Genomic DNA, 25583 nt, shown 5'->3' with positions numbered 1-25583 from the left:
ACTCTCATCATTGATTAAGTTATGTCACTTTCATCTTCTTCATTAACATAAATGAAAATATATGCTAACTATTCATCTTGAGATTACATTGCATTATAAATTGCAACATAAGTTGGATACAGAGTCAGAGTTTAGCAAAAATCAGACTTCTTGCCAAGATGGAGGTGTAGGTAGGTACACTGTGCCTCTTCACACAACCAAAAGAAGGACAACAACAAACTTAAAAACAAAAAACAACCAGAACTGCCACAAAATCAAACTGTATGGAAGTCTGACAACCAAGGAGTTAAAGAAGAAACATTCATCCAGGCTGGTGGGGAGGGCAGAGATGAACAGCTGGGGTAGAGAGGACTCGCGGCAAGGCAGTGGCTGGAGGACTGGGGTGGGTGGTGGCTGGTGGAGGGGGTGGTCCCATATTTGCATGCAGATAAATCAGAAGGAACAACTGGGAAGCAAGACAGACCATGCAACCCAGGGTTCCAGCCAGGGTTCCAGCCTCAAAAACTATGACTGAAAAAACTTGTGGGTGTTGCATCAGGAGGAGAAACTCCCAGCTTCCCAGGAGAGTTCATTAGAGAGACCCACAGTGTCCTAGAATGTACACAAACCCACCCACCCAGGAATCAGCACCAGAAGGGCTCGGTTTGCTTGTGGGTAGTGGAGAAAGTGACTGACAGCTGGCCAAGAGCTGAGGAAGTGGCACTGTTCCCTCTCAGACCCCTCCCCTACATACAGCGCCACAATGCAGTGACAAGGGTTGCCCTGCCCTGGCAAATACCTAAGGCTCCACCCCTTACTACATAACAGGTGCACCGAGACAAAAAAATATGGCCCAAATGAAAGAACAGATCAAAGCTCCAGAAAAAATACAACTAAGTGATGAAGAGATAGCCAACCTATCATATGCATAGTTCAAAACACTGGTAATCAGGAAGCTCACAGAATTGGTTGAGTATAGTCACAAAATAGAGGAAAAATTGAAGGCTATGAAAAGTGAAATAAAGCAAAATATACAGGGCACCAACAGTGAAGGGAAGTAACAGGGACTAAAATCAACGATTTGGAGCAGAAGAAAGAAGTAAACATTCAACCAGAACAGAATGAGGAAACAAGAATTCAAAAACAGAATGAGAGGTTTAGGAACGTCCAGGACAACTTTAAACATTCCAACATCTGAATCATAGGGGTGCCAGAAAGAGAAGAGCAACAGCAAGAAATTGAAAACTTATTTGAAAACATAATGAAGAAGGACTTCCCCAATCTGGCAAAGAAAATAGACTTTTAGGAAGTCCAGGAAGCTCAGAGAGTTGCCTAACTGGTCTCACTCACTGTTATCCCTGGTGCCTACCATATGCTTGGCATTCCATTAACAGATGATGAATGAACCTGCTGTCAAAGGCTGTATCCCACAGAGGATGCTGCTGCTCTAGCACCAGTGTCCACCATCAGGGTTGTAGTGCCCTCTGGCTTTCCTTGCAAGTTTCCCACCTTTCAGACCCTACTCCCTGCTTGCCCCCTACACCCACTCTCACTGGCTTCGGTGGCCCTGTGTATGACTAACCTGGTTCCTCATCCTCCCCTCTTCTGGCTTTCTCACAGACGCCAAATATAATGGAGGTAAAAGATGAAGGGAGTTCATATACTTCTGCTTCAAGAGGCATGTTTGTGTCCAGGTTCCTGTGCTCTGGTCAGGAAAGCATCATGGTGTCCTAGAAAGGACACCAGATTGGAGGTTCACAAACTCCACCTCAGTCCATTTCCTAGCTGGGTGGCTACGGGCAAATTATTTTACCTCTCTGAGCCTTGGCTTCCTTAATAATGGAGTAGATATATTCATCCCTATCTAACTCACGTACTTCTTAAGTTCAAATGAATACTGGGTTTTGGGGGGTTTTACATACAATAAAGGACCATGCATGCACATGGAGCCCAAACTCATTGTATCAAGAGCACTGTAGATGAAAACACTGCAAGTACTTGGTGGTCATCCAAAACTATTGCATCCTCACTGCTCCCCTTTACAACTCCTCGGTTTTACAAAGGATTTACAGTATGATTCATTCTCCCGACTCAACCAGCTTATCCTACATGAAGTCATGACACTGGAAATAGCTTTTCAAAGCCAGACCTCAACTCACCACGCTAGGTTTGGTGCCTAGCCCAAAGCAGTAAGAATATGAACTATCCAATTAGGTGAAGCTCTTATGCCATTCTGTCCTGAAGTCTTCCATGAATCAAACTGTCCCCCAAACCACCGCCACAACACAACTCTGGAAGCCTTTGCATCCTCCTCTGAATTGGTTTCCAACCCTAGGATTCCAGGTCTCCATGAAGTGACTAGTATTGTGGATACATAAAAACAAACAGGCAAGAATAGGACAAGCTGAAATAAAAATAAGGTATTGGCCTCCACTTATAACTTGCACAGTCAGGTAAGGGTTGCTGATGACAGATCAGAAAGAGGCCCTTCACCATGAGAGGCATAACATTGCAAATTAAACCGTAAGTCTATCTCAGGAGCAATAGGACCCAATGCCATACTCACTGCTGAGATTTTAATGGGACAGACTTTATGATACCACGTACAGGTATAGAGTCAGATCTACAAGCCTCCAATCCTAGCTCCACCTTTTATACCCCTTATGTAGCTTTGGGCAAGTCACTTAATCTGGCTAACACTCAGTTCTTCTTCACCTGTAAAATAGGAAGTAATTATAGTTTTTATCTCAGATAGTTGTTGTGAGTCTCAAATGAAATAATACTTGTTGAACATCAGACACCAAGGAAATGATCTTTAATGTTAAGTATTATCATTTTATGGCTATATGTCAGGGACTTACCTTCAAATTCTTCTGCAACTCAACGCCATGACAGGGGCAGGTATAGTGACCTCTGTAGGTGGACTTTCCAGTGATCACATGCTGGGGACCACCTTTCTCTCCTGAAATGAAGGCTGTCTCTTTCTCTTTTGTGTTTGTTTGGCATTTATCGACACTCGGTTTTCCACCCCATGCTCCTAAAGAGTTATATATATATTTCCACAATAGTGCTCAATTATCTTGAATTGTATTAAACTTTCTTCCCATTGAAATTCTGAATACTCCAAGAGCCAGGGCTCAATCTCATTTATCTTTGTATTTCCAGAGTTTCACAAATGTTTAGCACATCACTGATGTTTAATATTTGTTAAGCCAATTTTTAAAAGGAAATAGTAATTAATTCTACTTTGCTCAAAACTCACTGGGTAACAGGAGGAAGCGGAAGTAACAACACAATAAATTTTCACAATGTGCCAAGAGTCACACATGCAATTATGACTTTTGTGTTTACTTTCTTTGTTGGTAAGGAGTATATTCAGGTCCATGTATAAGCCAACTAAAAGTGGCTTATACAAATAGGATTTACTTTGACTGCATTTCATAGGTGGGAAATTTCTACTTTTGCTTCTACTCTTTATTGGTGCCATTCAGACCCTGTAGTATGCTACCTTTCTGTGCTATCATCCTTAGCTTTCTTCTCAGGCTTGCAAGATGGCTGCCACAGCACCGGGCATCATTTCCACATTCAAAGGAGGAACACTTGAGGAAAGCTGCACCAGACTTTTCTTCCCTCCTTTTATTTTTTAAATCAAAAGATACTCCAGAGAGATACAGTAGAACTCTGCCTAGCTCCCTTTTGCCATTCCTGGTATGTGGGAGGCTGTGAGTATGTAGCACTTGCTGCTCTGAATAAATAAGCACATTTCTTACCTAGAAAAAAAAGAGTAGATATTAGGAAGGCACTTAAGAGTTTCTGCCACACTTCATGAAAACCTAATGGAGGTGTATCAATACCTCCATTTCACAATGCAGAGCCTGAAGGTGAGGAGTAAAATGTTCTATATGTGAGTTTAATTCACTGGCCCATGAAAAGCTGACATTCTTATGACTTACTTCCATGCTCTTTGCCATAAGCCACATTGAAAATGAATGAGAAAAATATATCTAAAGTCATGTTTATATATTTTTAGAACAAGCAAGGTTTCAGCTTACAATTTCCTTATTTTCTAGAAAGAGGTTGTTTGCTGAAGAAGGCAAACTCTTGACCTTCCTGCCATAGGCATCCAATCCCAACCAAATTAGCTGCTGCCCTGTTTCTGCATGTTTTAGAAACTCATCTTATATAATCTTTAGCAAAATGTCAATCCAATCCGTCTCACTACTAAAATGTGTTCAGCCTAAGTTTTGAGAGTTGAAATGAATCACAATGAGGTTATAAAAATTGTGCTGGGCAAAGAAACCATCCAGATTGATTTTTTTTAAAAAGTAAAGTTTAATTATGTTCATTTAAAGAAAACCTTGGATGAGTTCATTGAACTGGAACCTTCTAACAGCATAGAGCAATACAATGCCTTTGTCACCTTCCTAATCTATTTTTAATTTTTGAATAAAATTAACAATATAAATACCTTGGAATGAAAGGCTGCCTTCCTTTCTAAGGATATACAACTCTTTCCCATCTGTCTTTGCCAAAGACTGGTGCAATTTGTAAAGATAAGAATAAGTGTGTTTATCTTGAAGGTAAAATAATTAAGACACAGAAAAGTACAGTTACTTGGGAAAGGACAGGCACCTGCCAAGATTAATGTTGCTTTATCACTTATACAGAGTCCCCTTTCCAACCAAAGAGAAAACTGTTGGTTTATTTACTTCAGAGTTTCTTGTTCTTAGCAACTCGCCAGGTGCTGTTGCTGCAGGTAAAATACATAGGAGACTTCATATCATTACAGAGTAGTTCCTGGCCAAGACCCCCCCATACAAGTTTGCCCATAAAATCTACTGGCATTTTCCTATCACCTCAACTCTCCCAACCCAAAACAAATATTTTATGGACCTGATCTGCTCCTCAGGGTTTTGCTCTCTCTAAAAGTCATCTCTGTAGGAAGCGTTGAGAGGACTAAAAGTGCCCTCTACTAGTGCTTTCCTGAAAAGGCAGGCATATTGGGAGAAGTTTCTGCTTCATACAATAGAAGTAGGGATGTTGGAGAGAAGAGTTCTGCCCAGACTCCCAATATGCTTTGTGGTAATAGTAAGTCTTTTCCCCATGGCATAGCCCAAGGAGATACATGCTTTGGGAAAGGGCAAGACTAAGTTCAAACCCAAGTCCTGCTACTTGCTAGCTATAGAATGCTGAGATAAGCTAGAGTGTCAGTTATCACATCTGTGAAAGGTGTTAAGACCAGAGGTAGGAGAATTGTAAAGATCACCTGAGATCATGGGCAAATGGCCTAGTAGGTATTTAATGCATTTACCAGTGTTCCATCAAAAAGTGAGATGCAGCTGTCATCACCTGCTATACTCTGTCCTCAGAGGCTGAGAGAGGGCCAAGCTCCAGGTGGAGGATGCTCTGTGCTTCGGGCTTCAGGATCTGCAGGTGCGATGAGCTGAAATAGGTACCGCTTAGAATAAATCATCCTTTGGGAAGATGGGGACTCAGCCCTGGAGACAGAAAACCAAGTGCTGGGAATAGAGTGAACATCACTCTGGAAGAAGAAAGAGGTCAGGCTCCAAAGAAAGTCTGGGAATTACACCTGTTCAGCAGCTGCTTCTCCCCTTCTCTCTAGGCCTCTCTGTGAACCACCCCCCACCCCCAACCCCCACCCAATGCCACCCTCCTCCTGCTTTCCTCTCATTGAAACCAACCCCATCAAGCTCTGTTAGATGGGTCAGAACTGGCTCCCGGGGAAATACAAAAAAGGCTAAAAAGAACTAGAAAGAGTCTTGTTATCACTAAGAATCCAGGAAATGAAAATTCAAACAACTATAAGATGCCTCAGGAGGGCTTAAATGGGGAGGGAGGTAGCCAGAATGCTTCATAAGCAAATACACCTTTGTATAAATTTTAATGCTGAATAGAGTTTTTGGAGGTATGTCTCAAGATATAAATAATTCAAATTACAGGTTTTCTTGTCTTTGAATATTAAACTAATATGGTGAATCCACAAATATACCTATATTTCTTTACCTAAAAATAGCAGAGTGTACCAGCATAAGAAAAAGACAAACAAGAATCAGATTCCTGGTGTGGAGGATCAAAGGTTGAAGGGTGAAAGACTTGCTTTAGGTCTCTCCCAGTTAGTGAACAAGGCTGAAATCAATCTGCAAGGATGCAGGTCTCCTTGTCTGTATGATGTCCCAGTGAAGGGCCAGCAGAAGGCACTGCCCTGCAGAGTGTCAGCTTGTCTTCCTCCTCCTTCCCTCCCTCCCTCCCTCTACACAGAGTCAAATGACTCCAAATGAAAATGTCATTTGGATCAAAATAGTAGAGATGTATTAAGACATCTAAAATTGCAAACAGATCAAAGTATATGAAGTAATATATTTTCTAGCTTCCCCTCAGGACTGTCATCAAAATAATAAGGAAGCCATTTCCCACCTCCCACACTAATTCTACCATAATCAGAACACAGTAATATATTTGCCTTTACCAAACCAGGGTTTGTGAAATCATGAGCAGAAACGGGAGGACTGTCAGCGGCCACAGTTTCTGAGAAAGAAGCTTGTATCATTCTGGCGGGACAGGTTGGGGAGCCTAGAGCTTTAGCCTAACTGGCAAGTCACCAAAGGCCAAAACTCTTTCAGGTAGCACCATCTCAACTCAGCCCGCTAGGGCAGTCTTCTCTAACCTGCCAGCCAAAAAAGTCTCTTTTCTACCCCAGAAATCCACAGCAGCGATGGCCGATGCCTTCCAAAGCCTTTTTAATAATGATTAGGGAAATCATAACACCTAGGCGTGAGCTCTTGGCCCATTAGTCACTCATACACACTGAGCATCTTACTGTCTCAGAAAACCAGGCAGTAGGTGTGGCATGGGTGTCCCTGCAAGTGTCCATGCTCACTGATTCATTCCTGGTGATACAATGAGACAATCACAGCCTCTCAACATGTGAGTCAACAAGTCATTTGATGACCATTTGAGGACGTGATTCCTGGCTGTTGTCTGAAAGCTTTTTATGATGCCACCTGGTAAGTGTGCAGGAAAATTGGATCTAGGAAAATCAAGGAAGCCCAAGGACCAAGCCCTACAACAGAAGTCTTTGTGACCACAGCAGGGGTGGACATGACAGGAGCAAAAAGGATGATGGGTTCCTGAGCCTATCAGCCATATACACAGAATACATAGATTTTTGTCCTGTCCCCAGAATCTGAGAGTTATGCTCTTCAAGGATGATGGGAGCAGAAATGGATTAACTATGAAGTTGATAAAATTCAATCTTTAGGACTCTCATTTGAAAGCCCTATACCTCATTTTCTATTTGTAGTTTAATTGTCTTTTCCTTAGAGAGTGTGATGGTCAAGTTAACTGGGCTCAAGGATGCTCAGAAGATGGATAAACATGTTGTCTGGGTGTGTCTGTGAAAGTGTTTCCAGAAGAGATTAGCTTTTGAGTTTGAAGACTGAGTAAAGAAGACCACTCTTACCAACATGAGTGGGCATCATCCATTCCATTGAGGGCCTGCATGGAATAAAAAGGTAGAGGAAGGTGAGTTTTGTTCTCTTTGCTGAGCTGGGACGTACATCTTCTCCTGCTCTCAGATAGACATTGGTGCCCCTGTTTCTCAGACCTTCAAACTCATACTGAATTGCACCACTCGCTGTCCTGGTTCTCCAGTTTGCAGACGGCAGATTGTGGAACTTCTTGGCTTTCATGTTATAGAAGCCAATTCCTATAATAAATCAGCAGAGAAATGTGTGTGTGCACATGTGTGTACATACCAGGAGTAATCAGTAGGATTTCTCTACTGGTCTGATTCTCTGGAGAACCCTGGCTAACACAAAATGCGATTCCAATGGTATATAAGCTTCAACACCTACAAAACCTGGATTCACCCTTGGAAGTGGAAAAGAGATCTTGAAAAAAATGGCAACCTGGAAAATATCTACAAGCTTGCATCAATGACATGGAAAAATCTGGAGCCATGATAATTACAATTTGTGAAATATAAAGGCGGTTTGAGTGGAGTTGACTCAGATCCTTAAAGATGCTGTGCTTTAACCTTGTGGGAAACTGATGAAAAATAAATTCTTGTGTTTCACTGTCACTTTCTACCTTTTGACATATTTAAGAATATATTCTCTCATACTGGTAACCTAAATGATGTTTACATTGTGCTTGAAAGAAACATAGGCTATGTGAAATATATCAGACAGAAATTTTATGCATATCTCAGGCTCCTTCACCCACCTCTTCCCCCCACCCCTGCCACCCCCACCCCTAAGGAACACTCCTGAGTCTCAGACAATACCATCACCTTTGCTGAGGTCTCCATTGACAATAATAAGTATAAGTCCTCTGGATATAAACTTATACTCCAAGACAATCGCAGTAGCACCCTAATATGTATCTGCAAGATCCTGGGGAATGCAGGGAGCATTTATGGCAGCTGTACCCATTTGGTGGGGCAAATATAACAGAATAGAAAAATTATTAGCTTGAGACCCCTCACCCCCTTCTCAAAACATTTTATGTCTCAGAAGTATGCTGAAAATTATTCTTAACAGTTTGAGGGGTCAGCATCTTAAAGCCTGGACTTAATGACTTGGAGAAACCTCGAAGCGGCATTGAAGAAAAGATGAGAAAGCTCAGGAAGGCAGAAACACTAGAATGAAATTACTGCACAAAGCCTGCAAGTCCATGTAAGACTCCATTCCCTGAGAGAGCCCAGAGTACCTTAACTTCAATGAAGAAATAAGAAAGGCACTGGTGGGAAACTCGGTATTGCTGTCTTCTGGAGGCCATAGTTGCCTGTGGGAGACACTGTCATGGGGATGATGAGGGTTCAGAATGGGAGAGGCCAATGGTAGCACTTAAAGTTCAAAGGCAGAGTGATATAACTACCATAGTGGGCAGAAGGCTAGAGTGGCTTTCAGCGTGCCTTGATACATAAGAATCATGGTGTGCCTGCAAGGCACGTAGATGGAGAGCTGACTGGCCCATTATCAATTTATATATATAAGCAGGAAAAAATCAAGAGATGGTGAATCAAAGGCTAATAAGAGCTCTTAATATGAAAAACTGTGGCCCTTTAACCAGTTTATAGATCTAAATTAATTCACTGACATGGAGCCCATTAATAGAAGCAGGAGGCTGAGTCTCTTTTAGAAAGAATTTTACAACTCTACTACGTATATTAAATAAATATTTCCCAACCCTCTTCCTAAGGGAACCTGTGGTCATTTGCCAGATTAGCCATGTCTTGAGGAAAGAATATCCATAACCATTAGATAAAATATCTGTCCAGGCACTCAGATCAGAGCCAAATGTCAACATGCTACGTAAGGAAAAGACCGATGGAGACTGGGTAACCAATGACATTTTGGCAAAATGGATCTACGTTTTTAATTTCTTGTCTCCCAAATACATAACTAGTATATTCATTCATACTAGCCAGTGGAACCCTCCTAATGGTCCCCCGATTGATTAAGATCCATATGGCATACTTGTCAACATGGAAGCTCCTGAAACTGCTCCCCTTCCCTGCCAAGATGCTGCATCAGAAGCACTACCACATTCCTGGGGCAATTGCAGAGACTGTATCCCTCTCCAAAGAATAGCACTGTGACTGGTTTACATGGTTTACAAACTGTTCACCAAATACGGTGCATGCATTGAACCAACGACAACCAAATATTTCTGGATCTCCTATAGCTGGAATACAAAAGCCCATGAGCCAAGGGCTGGAAGTAAATGGCCCCTCTCACCATCACTCTATGGAGAATGTGTGCTTCCTCTCTCCTCAAACTCCAAAATCAGCATATTAACACATTAACTTATTTACTATGAAAATTACACATACTGAGAAGATGCATTTTCTCTCTGTATGCAAGCTACACACAAAATCAAATAACATTGCCGGGGGGAACAAAGAATCATATCAAGGAATTTTTCTATATAATTGAATGCTTAATGGCATTAAATAATACACCCATGTCTTCTTCGTCACAATAAAGATGCCTTTACATCCTTATATAGGCAGAAAAAATTCCAGAACCAATCCTCCCTTTCCTTTGATTGGGGTTTGGGTAGACAATGCCTGCATCTATTCCTTAATTTTCCCTTTTCTATGCCTGGAGTAACTGAATAACTGTATTTTTGAGACACACTGTTGTTCTCTCTCTTTATTTAATAGTCAAACTCATAGAAGCAGAGTAGAATGGTATTTCCCAGGGGTTGGGGAGGGGAAATGGAGAGGTGATGGTTAAACAGGAAATGTCTCAGTTATGTAACGCCATGTCTCTTGAATGATATATTAATGATTTCAATTAGGTTTGAGTTAAGATCTTTTGGCCTGATAGACATTCTGTCCCTGTAAAATGACTTTTCACATGATTTCTCTTGTTAATTGTGTGTTAATTTCCCAGTTCAACTCTTGGAGGCAATCTTCCATTTCTATTTCCAGGTCATGGACACCTTAAAGCAGTTTAGGAATTGGCCCTAAAATGGAAGACTAACTCCATAGCAGACTGCACTGCTGGTGACTGGGGTCCTGGCCGTTGCTCACAAAAAGAAGTGAATGACTTTGGGGAAATTTGAACTAGTTGAGTAGAACATAGAGGCAAGAAGAAGAAAAGGAAAGAGTGAAGAGGGGGGAGAGACAGAGAAAGAGACTATAAGAGAAGTACAGACATTGAGAAATTTCCACAAAGGCTTTCTTTGGTGAAATTTTCAGAGATTTGCCTTTATGAAGAAATAATAAAAATTCCAAAGATATAGCAACATGAGTAGTACTCTGTACAGCACTCTGTACTAGGCCCTGGGCTAAGCACTTTATTCTCATCACCAACAAGGTACTTACTGTTATTATTTTCATTTTATTTATGAGGAAACTGAAGCTTAGAGAAGTTAAATAATTCCCCATAGGTAATGCAGTTAAGCAGCAAGGTGAGACTCAGTCCTAGGGATTCTTATTCCAAACCTTCTCTCTTAACCACAGTGAAGATGCCCCCCACATAATTTCCAACCAATGTAGAAAGCCACATCTATTTACCTCCAACGATGCTATGCTTTTACTGATATTATTACTCTCTGACTAAACTCTGATTTTCTTTTCACTTTTATCTGGTTTGTACATGAAGAGTACTCCCATATAAATTATTCAGCAATTTCTTCTAGAAATGAAACCTTTAAAAATTGACCACATGCTGCCCTGAACAGTCAGAGGAATTTCATGTGTAACCATCTACTTACCCACCAGTTCTGTAGAAGTCAAGTCCCAGCAACCCTGTCAAAGCACCTTTAAGGCTCACAAGCCTTGGAAGTCCCTACGGACAAGGTGTGCTGAGATTGGTAATGCTTTCTCAGCTTCTATATTTGAAAGAGCAAGTTCATCTTCAAAGCACATGGGACATATCCTTGCACTTCTCTTATATAAAAGCTTAGGCTACACATATCTGATCTCATATCCTTTCTAGTTAGTGAAAAAGTGAGTTCTATCATTTTTCAAATTCATTTAAAAAGCCCAGAGACCATGTGCAATCCAGGGCTACTAAACGGGGGTTGGGTTTAAAGTGCAATTAGAAGAGAGTAAACCACAGTGCCAGGACAACCTGGATTGAATCCCAGCTCGGCCTCTAGCTGGTTTTGGGGCCTTTGGACAATGACCAATATCTATGAATATCACTTTTCCTTATTCATAAAAACTAATCATGACTACCTGTGTTTGTCCTTTAGCTAAAAATAGCTAGGATGTCTTCGGTTTGCCTCATATAAAAAGAAACTTAGAAAAATGGGGTAGAAGAAGGTCGCTTTCTACAGGAAGACAAGGAGAACTGTGGATCCCAGGGCCTCCTTAAGGCCAGAATAGAAACGTCACTCAGAATCCATGGAAGCCCCATTCATCCTAATCCACCAGCTTCTGGTGGTTGTGATCCCTCCCAGAGCAAGAGCTCATGGATCTTCACTCCAGGGGCATAACAGCACGTCTCATCTCCATGTATGGTTTCCACTAGCCTGCGTGTCACATCTGCCCTTCCCTCCACGAACAACTGCTGATTCTATGTGAATTTTCCAGTGGAAACCACTAAGAAAGAGGGTCTGATTCCACTCCCGGCTCCCCTCACCTCCACTGTACTTAGGAAGGGGAAACGTGGTTCGGAATTCCGTGCTTCTCGCTCACGGAACAACTGAGGATCAATTTCTTCATCAAGGAAAGCGGGCATTGCTGGTTATGTTCCAGGTACAGTGGACGGGCTGCTATAATGAGGCATATAAAATGCCTGGCTCATGATAGATACATGATCAGAGGAAATTATTACTATTTTGAAGAGCCTCCATATTGGCTTCACAATAAATTTAGAATGCTATTAGCTTTATAGGAAAGGAAATTCAGGCTCAGATGACTTAAATAACCTATCTAAGGACAAAAATAATCCAGAGCTCTTTCACTGGAGTCCACATCTGGAAGTACTGCCTTGAAGGAATGAGAAATGCCACGCTCGGAGCCCCAGTTCCAGCCCTTGGCCTTGTCTAAGTCTCTCACACTCTCTGGGCCTTGGCATCCCATGGGTCCACCAAAGAGAGTGACCCTCAATGATAAAGGACACTAGCTCTAGAACTACACCAGCTGGCAGTCTAGGCCCCAACACTTCCTAGTTGTGTGGTTTGCACTCACCTCAAACTTTCCAAAGCCAGGCTTCCTGAGCTGTAAGTTGGCAGAAATATTACAGGCTCTGTCAACGTCACTCTCTGTTGTGAGGATGAGAATCAACATGAAATACTATTTTCAGGAAATTACCTAGTCATCATTTGAGGCTTGTATGAATGTGAGTTATTATTATCAAAGTTCCATCTGAACTAACATTTTATCATTTGACATTCTGTAGTATCGGTCTATATAATGGTGTCCCCCAGCTAAGTTTAAATTATTCATTGTCTCTCATATGAACTTGCTGATGACCTACAGTAGCCAGGGACTGTGGAGTGGAAAAAGACGAATAAGGCAACATTTCTATTCTCAAAATATTCCCAGTGGAGAGGGGCAGGGAGACAGTAAACACGTGAGATGGGAGGCATTTTGGAAAATGTTGTATCAGGGTAGAAAGAGAGCTATGTAGGGGCACAGAGGGTGTAGGCAGGTCTGCCTGGGGTGATCAGAAGAAGCTTCACACAATCCAAGTGACATCTCAGCAGGACGGACAGCAAGGGAGAAAGACAGAAGATGCCAAGATCCCCCAGTCTCTGTTCTTCTTTTCTTCGTCTTGGCAGCAGTGCCTCCTGGGTTCTCACTGGGAGGGTGGCCACCTGGCAGGCTGCACCGCCCACCTCCCTTGCAACCAGGTGTGTCCATGAGACAATAAGAAGTGAGCACAACTTCCAGGTCACCTTCTTCAAAACAAAAGCCCCAGAACTGGACTGTGGATGTGCAGGAGGATCCAGCTTCAAGCCTGCAGCAAGGAGAGCGGCAGCCAGTGGTTGACATCCTTGTGAAGCCGAGCTGCCCTCACTCTGACCACTTGCCTCTGTTACTTCCTAAGAAAAACATATGTCTGTCTTGTTCAAAAGACTTTCCTCGTTTAGTCTTTTTTTTTTTTTAAAGCAGCTTAACATGTTACCCAACTTATGTACCCTGGTAGAGGCAATGGTATGTGGAAAGACCTGGAATCATAAAGTGTTAAGCCAGCTCTGTTTAGGGAGTGATGAAAAACTGAGTTTGGTGGCCACACGGGGACTCGAAAGTACAGGACCCCATGAGGGTGCGATGCTGCGGGAGAGGTTGTCATACTGCTCTGAAACACAGGTGCCTCAGGCACTCAATGGGGCAAGACAAACAACTTCCAGTGCACTAGCTGTTATGGGAACGCCCTAGAATGAAAAGAGGTGGGGATGCCCTAAGGCACATGAAGAATGTCCTTGCAAAAGACCTGCCAATGTCCCCAAGTGCCCCAAGGCCTGGTGCTGAGGAATTTTATCCAAGCTCCTTAGTGGAAAAACCCAGTAAAGCTAAAATATTAAGCTATTTTGGGAAGCTGGAGAGCTTTAGTAATTTTTGAGAGGCCAGGTGGGGTGAGGCTGACTGAGAAAACTATAACCCCAGTGAAAGCAAAACTCTGGGCTGCAAAAGGCTTGACCCAGGTCTTCGGATGCTTGGCTCACCGGAGAGGGTCTTCCTTCTTTTTCTGAAGAGTTGTTCTGGTTTTCTTAAAGGGAGGCAGCTGCAGGCCTTTGGTACAAGCGGCAACATTAAATGCAGGGCTCCAGAGCTTGGAGACGGTGCTGGGAGGTGATGGGGTTGGAAGAACACGCGTGGGCGTGAGCAACAGATCCCCCTGGTTTGTTCTGAATCCTTGCTCTATTACCTACTAACTGTGACCCCATTTCTTTATCAGCAACTAGATGTGGCAGAATCATTACAGGGATTCGTAAGGTTATGTGTGGATAGTAGGCAGAGTAAATGGATAGCGAGCAGGAGTAGCTTTCATGGGGGGCATTCACTAGCGTGGGGAGTCAACTGAGGATGTTTCTCCAACGCCTCCATTCCAATACATGAAGAATGATCCACTTTTTAATATATTTTCCAACTATGCTCAGCTGTTCTTTGTTTATTGATTTGTTTGTTTATGTGATTACTTTTCCGCTTAAAACATGAACACTGCTTGATTAGAATACAGAATATCAAGACTGGAGGAAGAACTCTGAAGTGAAAACTTCAGAGGTAGCGAAGAAGGGCCTTCAGTACAGCTGGAAAGAAGGTGGTCAGGGGGAAAGGAGGGAGGAGGCAGAGCTGGAGAGGGAGGAAGGGACCACGTTGCTAAGGGCTTAGCCTCAGCGTGCTAAAGAAGTGTTCAGGGAAACCACAGAAAGATTCTGAGGGAGAAGCAAGGCAGGTTTGTATTTCCAATTTAGCACATCAAACACTGATTTAAGGAGAAACGACTGGAGACACAGCACTGGGGAGCTGAGAGAGGTATGTCTGGTCCAGGATGGAACATGGGAGATGATCGAGAGAGAGATTCAAGGGATGTCTAGGAAGAATTGAGCTTGTCTGAGAATAAGCCCATAGTCACAGTGCCAGCAGACTCCAGGAGAAAGCCTCTCTCACGACTTGACATCGAGCAGATACCAGAATGACCTGAGGGAGTGGCTCAGGCCCAGAGAGGATAAAGGGCCACATCTGGGGGAGAAGGGCATGGTGTGTTCAGAAACAGTGCAGTGGCCTCCAGAACTACTCAAAGGTAGAGGTGTGTGAAATGAGACCCAGGACTGTACTGGGGCCACAGCAGGAGATGGGGAGGCATGAAGGGGTGTGAAAAGTGACACCATCTGATATAGGTTTCAATAGGTGGGTAAGGGTAACGCACAGATCTCACCACATTTTTTTCTGCTGAAACCCCTTCTGCTCCCTTCTGCCCGTAGGATAAACCCACAGTTCCTTAGCCAGGTGCTCAAGGTCCTTCTTATGCGAAGTCCTGCTTGGAGCTTCCACCATGTTTCCTGGTATCTCTTCCTCTTTCCCTCTCTCCCAAAAGCATCACAGCTGCTTTTGGGGAGATGCAGAAGAATGAGGGAAAGCTGAACAGTGTGGGAAATGTGCACTTTGGGAATGGACTTAAACTGCTGGAAACTATAAAAATCAGATAAACGGAGCCCCTTTAAATGGAGTCAGAGCAGCCGGCCCAGAGGACCTGCCTTGCACATCTTACGCCTCCAACCTTGGAATATTAAGACATGGAAAATTACAATAACTTTCAAAACTAAAGCAACATTGTTTCCCAAAGAACTATTTGGAAAGATAACACCAAAGCAGATATTTTGACTACCAGACTGGTGGTGACTGGGCTGAAAATTAACAACATTGTTCGTAATTAGCATCACTGTGTTAACTTATCTGCACCAATAGAAATGCCGTCCTTCTACTGATGTAATTGTCCCCCTTCCCTTTCACATAAATGCCCCTTGACTTTATCCCCTAATCAGAACACTTTTGGAATTTATGCCGGAGTCAGTATTTCCCAAACAGCTTTTCTTTATTCCTCTCTTTTCCTTCCTTCCTTTCTCTCTCTCTCTCTCTCAAATAAATGCTTGTTGCCTTTCACTTTACCTTTTATTTTTAGGCTATCAAGCCCCTTTATAAGCACTTGCTTCTTGGAGCTAGGCAAGGCTGAATCCCATAGGCTAGTGGGCACTGAGAGATGATGGAAATGTCCTAGACTCTGTAAGCCAGACCTGTTCTATTCTAGCTCACATGAGCAAAGGGCTACCTATTTTAAAGGGAGCCAAGTGCAGGTAGTGAGGAAACTAGAACCAGAACATCTTAGTTTCCTAGCAAATATGTATTAGTTCGATATTGTCTTACCCCAGCCATTCTCACTAAGACTTTTATTTCTCAGTCTGCTGGCTAAATCACCTTCTAATAGCTAATAGTGCTAAAGTTGTTTTTACAAAGGTAGGTTTTCATAAAAACCAAATACGGTGTGAGAAGGGTTGATTTAAATTCTCTACCAGCTGCTGTGAGATTTTCAGCACACTCCTGACCAATGCCTTTGACGTCCGAGCACAGGGACGCTGCACTGATTATTGGGCCTGATTTCTATTCTGAGAGGAGCTGTTAATTTCTTCCTTCTGTCTCCTCCAGTACTTTTCCATTCCTTCACCTATGCCTGCAGACCAGCCTGCCTCTGTTATTACATAGGAAAATTTGTTCCATGCCAATCACCATTAAGCATCCCAATGTGTTTCTGAGCATAAAGGAGCTGGTATTATTTACCGGGATTTTTTTAATGGTTATCGTGGGGGTTTTGTTAATAAAGGTGGTGGTGCTGATTGAATTCTGATTAATTGATTGAGCCATAACAATAAAGCATGAACCATGCTATTGAATGGCTGCTGACCCAGCCTGGTGGTGATGGGGGGGTGACAACGAGGTGGTACAGGAGATGAGGGTACAGAGTGGAGGGGTTGGCACTGGCGGTGATGGTGGGGCTGGTGGTGAGATGGAGTCGGCAAGGACTGTGGCAACAGCAATGGTATCAGCTGTGGTGATGATGAAGGTGGTGACAGGTGTGAAAGAGATTGGGTGTGAGGAAGGTGGGTGTGATGGTGGTGTCCATGGGAGTCAAATGCTGATGGCAGAGCTAGTGTGTTGGTGTAGGTGATGGTCATAAATGCAGACGTGGTGGGGAGCAGAGGAGAGGGGAGATATATGAATAATCTCAAATAATTTCACTAACCAAAATGTTTTCAGATTTATCTTCTCAGCCAAACTAAGGCCAAGGGCAAAGAGCATCTCCCTTTCTTCAGAAAACCTCCCCTGTGTTAGATTGGAAAGAAAGAAAGAAAGAAAGAGAGAGAGAGAGAGAGAGAGAGAGAGAGAGGGAGGGAGGGAGGAAGGAAGGAAACACATGACAAGATAACCCAGCCCTGGATCCATGGTAAACTAAGAAAGCTAATAAGCTAGCAGTTGTTAGATATCATTCCAGCCTAAGCCATCTTTTCCTCAAAGGCCTTCCAGACAGATAGAGCATGGGGGAGGGAGGGTCTGGGGATGGGAGGGCCTTGCGTTGGGGGTTTTAAGACTGCACCTGGGTTCAGTGATTATCCAGAAGGACTCTCAAGACTCAGCAAGTAGCTGTACTCGTGACTAAGATCTATTACATTGAAAGGATACAAAGCAAATCGACAAAAGGAACATGTTCATGGGGTGAAATCTGGAGGAAATCAGACATTAGCTTCCAAGAGTCCTTTCCCAGTGGAGTCAGATGGGACATGTTTACTTTCTTCAGGAATAAGCTGTGACAGCACATGGGAAACGTTGTCTCCCAGGGATGCTCATCAGACACTCGGCACCCAAGGTTTCTGTAGGAAGTACCATGGAGGCACCCACTGCTTAGCATGTGTGCAAATTCCAGACTCTTGCCAAGAAAGCAGTGTGGGTTAGCAGAAACCACATGGTTGGTACAAACCATTGAGGCAGAATGAGCCATTCTTATCATTTGTAGAAAGTTTCATATCAGTTAGAAACTGTTTACAGGCCACATTGCAAGACGCCAACCTATTTGTAAGCAGGTCTTTCTACCTCAGCAATCTCACCTTTTCCACACAGGCCTCTGCACAGGAGAGATGCTGATGGCTATGGCTGAGGACCCACATCCTCTAGATACAGACGGCCTGTCTCAGGAAGCTCACAAGCTCTTTGTAAGCAAAGTACAGTTGCAGCAGCACTGCCCTTGACCTCAATGAGTTGGAGGATAATTACTGAGCCCTGGGGGAGCTGCCTCACTGATTAAGAAGAGTCCAGCTGCATCCCAAGCAGATGCCTTGCTTGTTGGGGTGGCTACAAAGTGAGGAGTCCTCTAACAGAAACCAATCGAATTAGCTAAAAATTGCATTTCATAAAAGACAATATTTGAACTGGAGAATTGTGTGTGGGAAAATACGAGTTTTAGATCAAAATCTGGTTTTACTCCTTATTCATTAGTTGACTTTAGATAAATCAGTCTGGGTCTCAGAACAGTGTTGGGTACATCTGGAGGTTTGGCGTTGGTGTTTGAAGAATGGGGATCATCAGATTCTTCTGGTCTTGCCACACCCTCTTCATTAGTCCAAGCAAGGACTCTCTCCTGTGTTAGTTTATCATTTTCCCCTCAGCTCTCATCTCTCCGCTCGTCCCCACTCTCCCCACCAGCAGCTCCACATATACATGTGCTTGGGAGACGTCTATAATGAGTCTGGAGGGAGGCGTCCAAACCTCTTCATCTGGAAAATGGATATAATGGCTCCTGCCTTCCCGACCTCATCACATTTTTGTGAAAGTCAAATAAATGCCGAAAAGCACTCGTCAGAAGCACCGTGTAAATATAAGGTATCTTATTAATTGTGATTGTTTTTCAGCCAAAACCAGCTCCTGACATTTTTGTCTCAGGTTTCTGTACCATTTCATCCATCCTCCTGGCCTGATGCGAAGACTGGACCATGCTGACACCACCTGTATGTAGTGGGTTGAATTGTGTCACACAAAAGTGCCATGCTCAAGTGGGACCCCTGATGTTTGTGAATGTGACCTTATTTGGAAACAAAAAGGGTCATTGTGGACTTAAAAATTAAAGTGAGGTCATACTGGATTAGGATGAGGTCTATTCCTATGACCATGTCCCTATGAGAGAGGGAAATTTGGACACAGAGAAGACACACAGGGACAAAGCCATGTGACCATGGAAGCAGAGATTGGAGTGGATGCATCTACAAGCCAAGGAACACCAAAGATTGCCAGCAGCCACCAGAAGGTACAAAGAAAGAAAGAAGGATCCTCCCCTAGAACCTTCAGAGAGAACACAAGCCTCCCACTACCTTGACTTTGGACTCCTAGCCTCGAGAACTCTGAGAAAATAAATTTCCATTGTTTTCAGTGCTCCGGTTTGTGGTGCTTTGTTATAGCAGCCCCAAGTCGCTAATATTTCATCTCTGCCTTGTCACCGTATCACTTAGTGACTGTGGCCAAGTCTCTTCATCAGGCCTAGACAGACCGTGGTCCAGAGGGGAGACAGAGCGTGGATTAGCCTTGAGTCCATGAGTTATAGAAAGAGTAGGGCTGGAGCCATACCTTAGGGAAAGTTAAAACAAGAATTCTAAGAACGTGCTCTTGAGTGCCCAGAAATGTGCCTGTAGGACTATAATTCTGATTTTATGAGTGAGAAAACCAAGGTTTCGGGGGATGAAATTCCTCAGCTATGGCCAACACAGTGAGCAAGGGGCAGAGCCAGGGAGAGCCTGGGCCTTTGTCCTCCCACGCCTGTCTCCACGACATGCAAGATGCCCATTTCTGCTTGGCCCACAGCATCAGAAAGATGCAAAAAATAAGGAGTGCAAAGCACCTGTTATGTACTCGAGCAAAGAAGTCTGCTGGAAGGGGCATGATGCACGGGGCCTTTTAGTAGTAAGAAGTCATCTCCCCTTAAATCAGCATCAGAAATAAAGGGGAAACGATTTTTTTTTCCAGCGGTCTGATTGTTTGGATCACTGTGGTTTATGGCCAGACCCTGCTCTCTCATTAATTTTAATACCAATTCAGTTTGGAGGGATTTATGGCCAAGCAGTACAAAGAGTGATTTGAGTTACAGCTTGGCCTTGTTGCGTTCGGAGGCAAAGGCGGAATGTTTCATTTTCCAGACTGCTGACTTCCTCTTTAACTCTCCTTCCCTGAAAACAGAAATAAAGGTGAAACAATGAAGAATGATCCTGAGTTTCCTGGTAGTTGAATTGTATTTGGAATTTAAAGAATAAAAACCGAACAATTGGAGAAAATAACCCAAGAAGGTCTATGTGGTATCAAGACAAAGGCTCTGGACCAAGGTGTTCTGGGAGCCACTTCCACAACCTGGGAGTGTGTTTCCTACTCTGTAAAGCAGGGGCAGCATAATCAGGGATCTATCTCGGGGGCTCTGGTGTCAGAATGTCTCCAAGTTCAAATCCTGCCTCTGGTGCTAACCAGCTCTGTGACCTTGAGCATGTCACTCTTAGAGGTTTCTTTATACCTCAGTTTCTTCATCTGTAACAATGGGAATCATAATAAAACCTATTCCATAAGGTTTATGAGTGGAAACTTGGAAATAATTCAAGTGCCTAGCAATAACATATCAGTGTGGCTGCAAAATGGTCAACCATCTAAATTCTCCACAGTTTCCAGCCCAGTTCATTTATTCATTCAGTGTTTCTGTCACCCAGGTATATCTTAGAGCGTACTGTGTGAGAGGTACTTTGCTTGACCTTGAAAATATAATGGTAAACAAGACATTATGATCCCTGCCCTCACAGATTTTCACTGCTAACAAACTAGTTAGGAAATTGATTTAATGTGGGATTATAAGGAAACATGATAAGTGCTTAGTCTGGTAAATCATGATAAATGGGCAGGTCTGAGATGTGAGCCTTGGCTGTTTGGCTTCAGAACATGTGGTTTCATCGTTACGCCATTGGTCACTTGCCTGCGGGTAAGCAGTAAGGGAGAGAGCTGGAATTCAACTCTGGGCACATGGATGCCTCCAGAATCTTCATAAATAATCACTATGCTCATACTACACATACTAAGTATCTGGAGACGTGTAGTCAGCAATTGTAACTCTGCATCTTGTGCCCGGGGGATGGGTGTAGCTGGAGACATGGACTTAGGAATCAGCAGAAAGGGGGAGCTCATCCAGTGGAAGGAGAAGAGCCCAGAGCCGAATGTGGGCAGTGAAATATGTAAATGATAGGTGGATGGGATCTCAGTTTTAGTCTACAACTTTCCCAACCCCTCCCCAGACCTTCCCCCAACAGAGTGCTAATTACATCACAAGCATCTCCTCAAATCACTGGTTCACTGCAGGTGTGTTTTTGGTTGGTTGGTTGGTCGGTTGGTTGTCAGTTGACTGGCTTTTCTCCCATAGTAACTTTACATAAGGTGGACTTCTTATAATCAGAGCAATAGGGAGTGAAATGACACAAAAAAATACAAGTTTGGTGGGGAAATCTTACCTCTACTTGTCCTCATTCCATTGTGACCTTGACTCTGCTCCCTCTTATGGTTAAAAGAATATAAAACATACCACAGTTCTGCATTTTCTTTCCTTGTTTTGTGCCTCCCTTTCCTAGGTTTGGCTATTCCACTTAGTCTTTTTCTGAATGGATTAGCTTCACTGTTTTTTTTTTTTTCTACCAAATATCTTTGATACCTTTCCTTTCCCATATAACAAATTTTCCTTGAGGTAAATAAATGGCTCCAAGGGGAGTAAAAAGGAGAGACCCTCTAAATCATACCTGAAAGAGATAAGAGAGGAAAAGAATCAGAATTTTCCTCAAGGTGGTAACACCTCTGTTTTCTCTTAAAAGATGGAGTATCATTCAATATGGGCTAAAGCAGGGAACAGCTTAAGCAGTTCAATTTTGCTAGAACATGAAATCTGAGATGGAGCTCAGCAGGAGAGGGGGCTGGAACAGTGGGTGTTTATAGGAGATGATGGACCTCCTGCTGAAGAACTTGCCTTTCATCCTGTTGGTTCCATTGGGGAAATAGGCAACTAATAAAAGATAAAAATGGGGTCAAACTCCATCTTTTGCTCCATTCGAAGTTTCCAGAGAGCAGGAATTATAGCTTCTATTTTATGCATCAGAAATTCAAATGCTGGGCCAAGCAGGTACTCTCAATAAACAAGTGTATTGGGTATATTTCTTAAAATCATGTGGCCTTCATACTGTCTTCCATTTTCCCACTTTTCCTAGAGAAAAGGGTATATCAAAACAGTTTTCTTTGATAAAATCAATCACGGATGCATAATGACAAATGGCCACTGACACTCGACCTAAGTGCTGGGGAGCAACAAGATGTGCGCGACCCCTGCGACACTGAGAGTGGATGGGGCAGCTGTGCTCCCAGGGCCACCTGCTGCTTGCTGTTTGGGGACGCGCAACCAGTACTGCCAGCACTTACAACTCTTCAGAAGAAGCTTTCACGTAAAACCGCTCTGTTCTTAAGGACTGCCTTGCATTTTTAAAAAACACTCCTTAGACCAGGGAAAAGCAGCCTACAGGACAAGTACAGCATGCGGCTTGCCAGTTTGCAACCTCTGTTTTATTTTTCTTAGTTCTCCCACCGACCACCATGGGGACTTCTAATGTTTACTAGGGGAATGAATGAAGGAATGAAAGTTGTTCTCTATCTCTGCTCCAAAATCAGCTGCCTTGGCCTTCTGAGTCACAGACTGTATTCTAGAAGCTCTCATTTGGTGAGAGGGCTAGAGGGCATGGTTTACAGATGGTCTTCAGAAAAAGAATCCCAAAGTATAAAGGAGAAAAAGTAGAGCTTCTCTGGTTGAGCAGCCCCCTCCTTGCATTGTCCCTTGTCCCACAACAAACCCTATGTGTTAGTTAGCTCCAGCGAACCACGCAGCCCCACATGGAAGCCATGAATGTAGTAAAGACTGTGAGCTTTGGGAACAGAGCTCCCTCAGCCCAGTTTTGCCACTTACCCTCTTAGAAGAGCTGCCTGGCCTCCCTTAACTTCAGCTTCTTCCCACAATACCCCAAATATGTAAGTCAAGGATAATTATCTATATCACAGTATCGCTGTGTCAATGAAATTGTATCATGTGTAGAAGAACTCTTAGCCCAATGTCTAACATCTAGTACCTACTCAGTATTGAAAACTGAAACCATGTATGGGGACAAGGAGACAAAGAAAAGCATCCTTCACAATCTATTGCAGACCATCAATTAATGGTTTCCAGCTTAATATGGAATCTACACATCACAATTAGCATGGAAAAAGGATTTTTGGACAGAGGTAGGGGTATCTTAAATAACTATTAATAACAAGTACATTTCTGGAAAGTTAATTAAATTTCTCCACTTTTCAATTTCTCTCTGGTAAGTATGTAAAACCAATTGTCAGTACTGTGAAGACTGACATTTTACCCTATTTACAAGGAAAGAGTTAATCTGCCAGTTTCATTGATGCTGACAAAGACAGGAGATGCCTGGGTCAAAGACCAAGGGCTTTATTACTTCTCCCCTGCTCCCCAAAGCCAGGCTCGCTGAGCTCTCTTTCTGGAGGCTGGTCACCTGCCCTGTCTGGAGCTACAGCAAACACTATTTCAAGAAGAAAAAGCAGTGAAGTGTTCTAGGACTATTTAGTTTCTATTAAAGGAAACTCACTGCAGACTAGGGAAAGTAAAATGGAACGATACAAGCTGACATAGCTGGAAAGAATACCCAGGTAGCTTGTAAAACACAAGAATGAGTCTCAAAAACAAGAGCTTCAGGGACTTTTGTGACCTCTCTTTCCTCATTGTCTCATTCTACAGGGGTCTCTGTTGGGTGCTCCCAAATCACAGCAATTTTCTTCTTTCTCTGGGATTTTGAACGAATGAGGAATTAAAACAACAAAAACGTTAGGGGGGATCTGAAGATTGTTTTCATTACCAAGAAAGGTTAGGTGGGAGGATGTTGCTTAGTATGAAAGGCAAATGAGGCTGAACTTAAGAAATAGGCAGGTTTCCCCCAGAAAAATAGTGCAAGAAGGAGCAACAGGCCTTTTTGTCTCTTTGTGCAGCTGCCTTCTAAGAGGAAAGGGGGCAGGAAAGGAGGAAGTGCCCCCCCCCCACTGCTCCTGGAGAAGCACAGTCCCATGTCTGGGGAGGGGTGGTGTGGGTAGTGCTTTGAAATATTTATTTTAATAAAAAAGTGTTAGACATAAAATTATGCTATTCAAAAACTCAAAGAGTTATTTTATAAAAATGAAACTAATTGATGCTCATAAATACTATAATAGCTTTTCTATTATCTAAATATTGAAAATTAATGTAAATAAATATTTTCATATGTAGTCATGGGCTTTAATCAGTTTTTCCAAAGAATGCAATATTTTTTAATTCATTATTAATTTTTAAACATTTCAAACAAAAAACTACAATGTTTTTAAGACTGTATTTTTGTTAATTAAAAAATTTATATAAACACAGAGAGAGTGACCAAAATACAGGGTTTTTTTCACCCATGAGCTAATATTAAATATACAAGGAAACTATTTCAGCAGAACTGTTTTTTCTCTTTGTTTCTGTCATCAATTTGGTATTATACTCTTTGAAAGACCTTTACATTTTAGTGGCATTTAGTTCAAAATATACTGGCATTACTCAACCAACCTATTAACAACTACAGTGCCAAAACTTTCATACTTTAAGATGCTAGGAAATAGCGATTATAGAAAATACAGCTTGCAAGCATTGACATTGATATTTATACATAATAAATCAAGAGAAAACTGAGCAAACTATAGAATGAGAATGCCAATGGTGTACAAAATTTAATTTTGGAATTCATTGAATATTTTAGGGTAATTTTGTTTTTAGGACACATGATAAATTTGTATTTAGAACGCACATTTCTGGATTTAAAATTGTTTAGTTTTGAAAATATGTGTACATTTTTTATATTTAAATTGCCCTTCAGAAGTTTTATGTCAATTTCTACTAGCAAATAGTATTTTCAAAAGTGATCGTCAATGTCAGGTTTCCTTTGCCACACTGACCAGCCACACAACTCAGTCCAGCTGCCCCAGAGGGGCGGGCAGAGTGAGTAAAGGATGGAGAGAGGCCAAGACCACATTTAGAGGAAATGCCTTCCTCACGGCAACCGAGAGTGGAAAAAACAACCATCCCTCCACCAGCCTTTATTGCAGCCTGTAAGGCTCCAGTTTTCTCCAGGTGCTAAAAATGTGGCACCAGCAGCCCCTGGCTTTGCTTACCCCAGCTTGGCAACTCTAGGGAAATGGAAACATCTTTCTCCCAATGCCCACATAACAACCCCAGAGAATAGATGTGATTGGCTTTGCTTGGGTCACATGTCCATCCCTAATGCAATCACTATATCCATGAGAATGCTACCCGAGGATCAGCCAAGGATGAATTGGGTGTCCATCCCTGAGTTCATGGGTGCTAAACAATGTCCCATGCTCACCATTTTGAATATCAGTGGATTTGAAGATACAAATATTGTTACATTTGACCTTTTTAAACCCCCCTTGTGACAGGTCAAAGGAAAAGGCAATGGTGCCTGTAATTTAAACTAAATGGCCTGTC

This window comes from Desmodus rotundus, chromosome 8, assembly GCF_022682495.2.
Source record: "Desmodus rotundus isolate HL8 chromosome 8, HLdesRot8A.1, whole genome shotgun sequence".
NCBI classification, from domain to species: domain Eukaryota; kingdom Metazoa; phylum Chordata; class Mammalia; order Chiroptera; family Phyllostomidae; genus Desmodus; species Desmodus rotundus.
Note: the sequence above shows the minus strand (reverse complement) of the source record.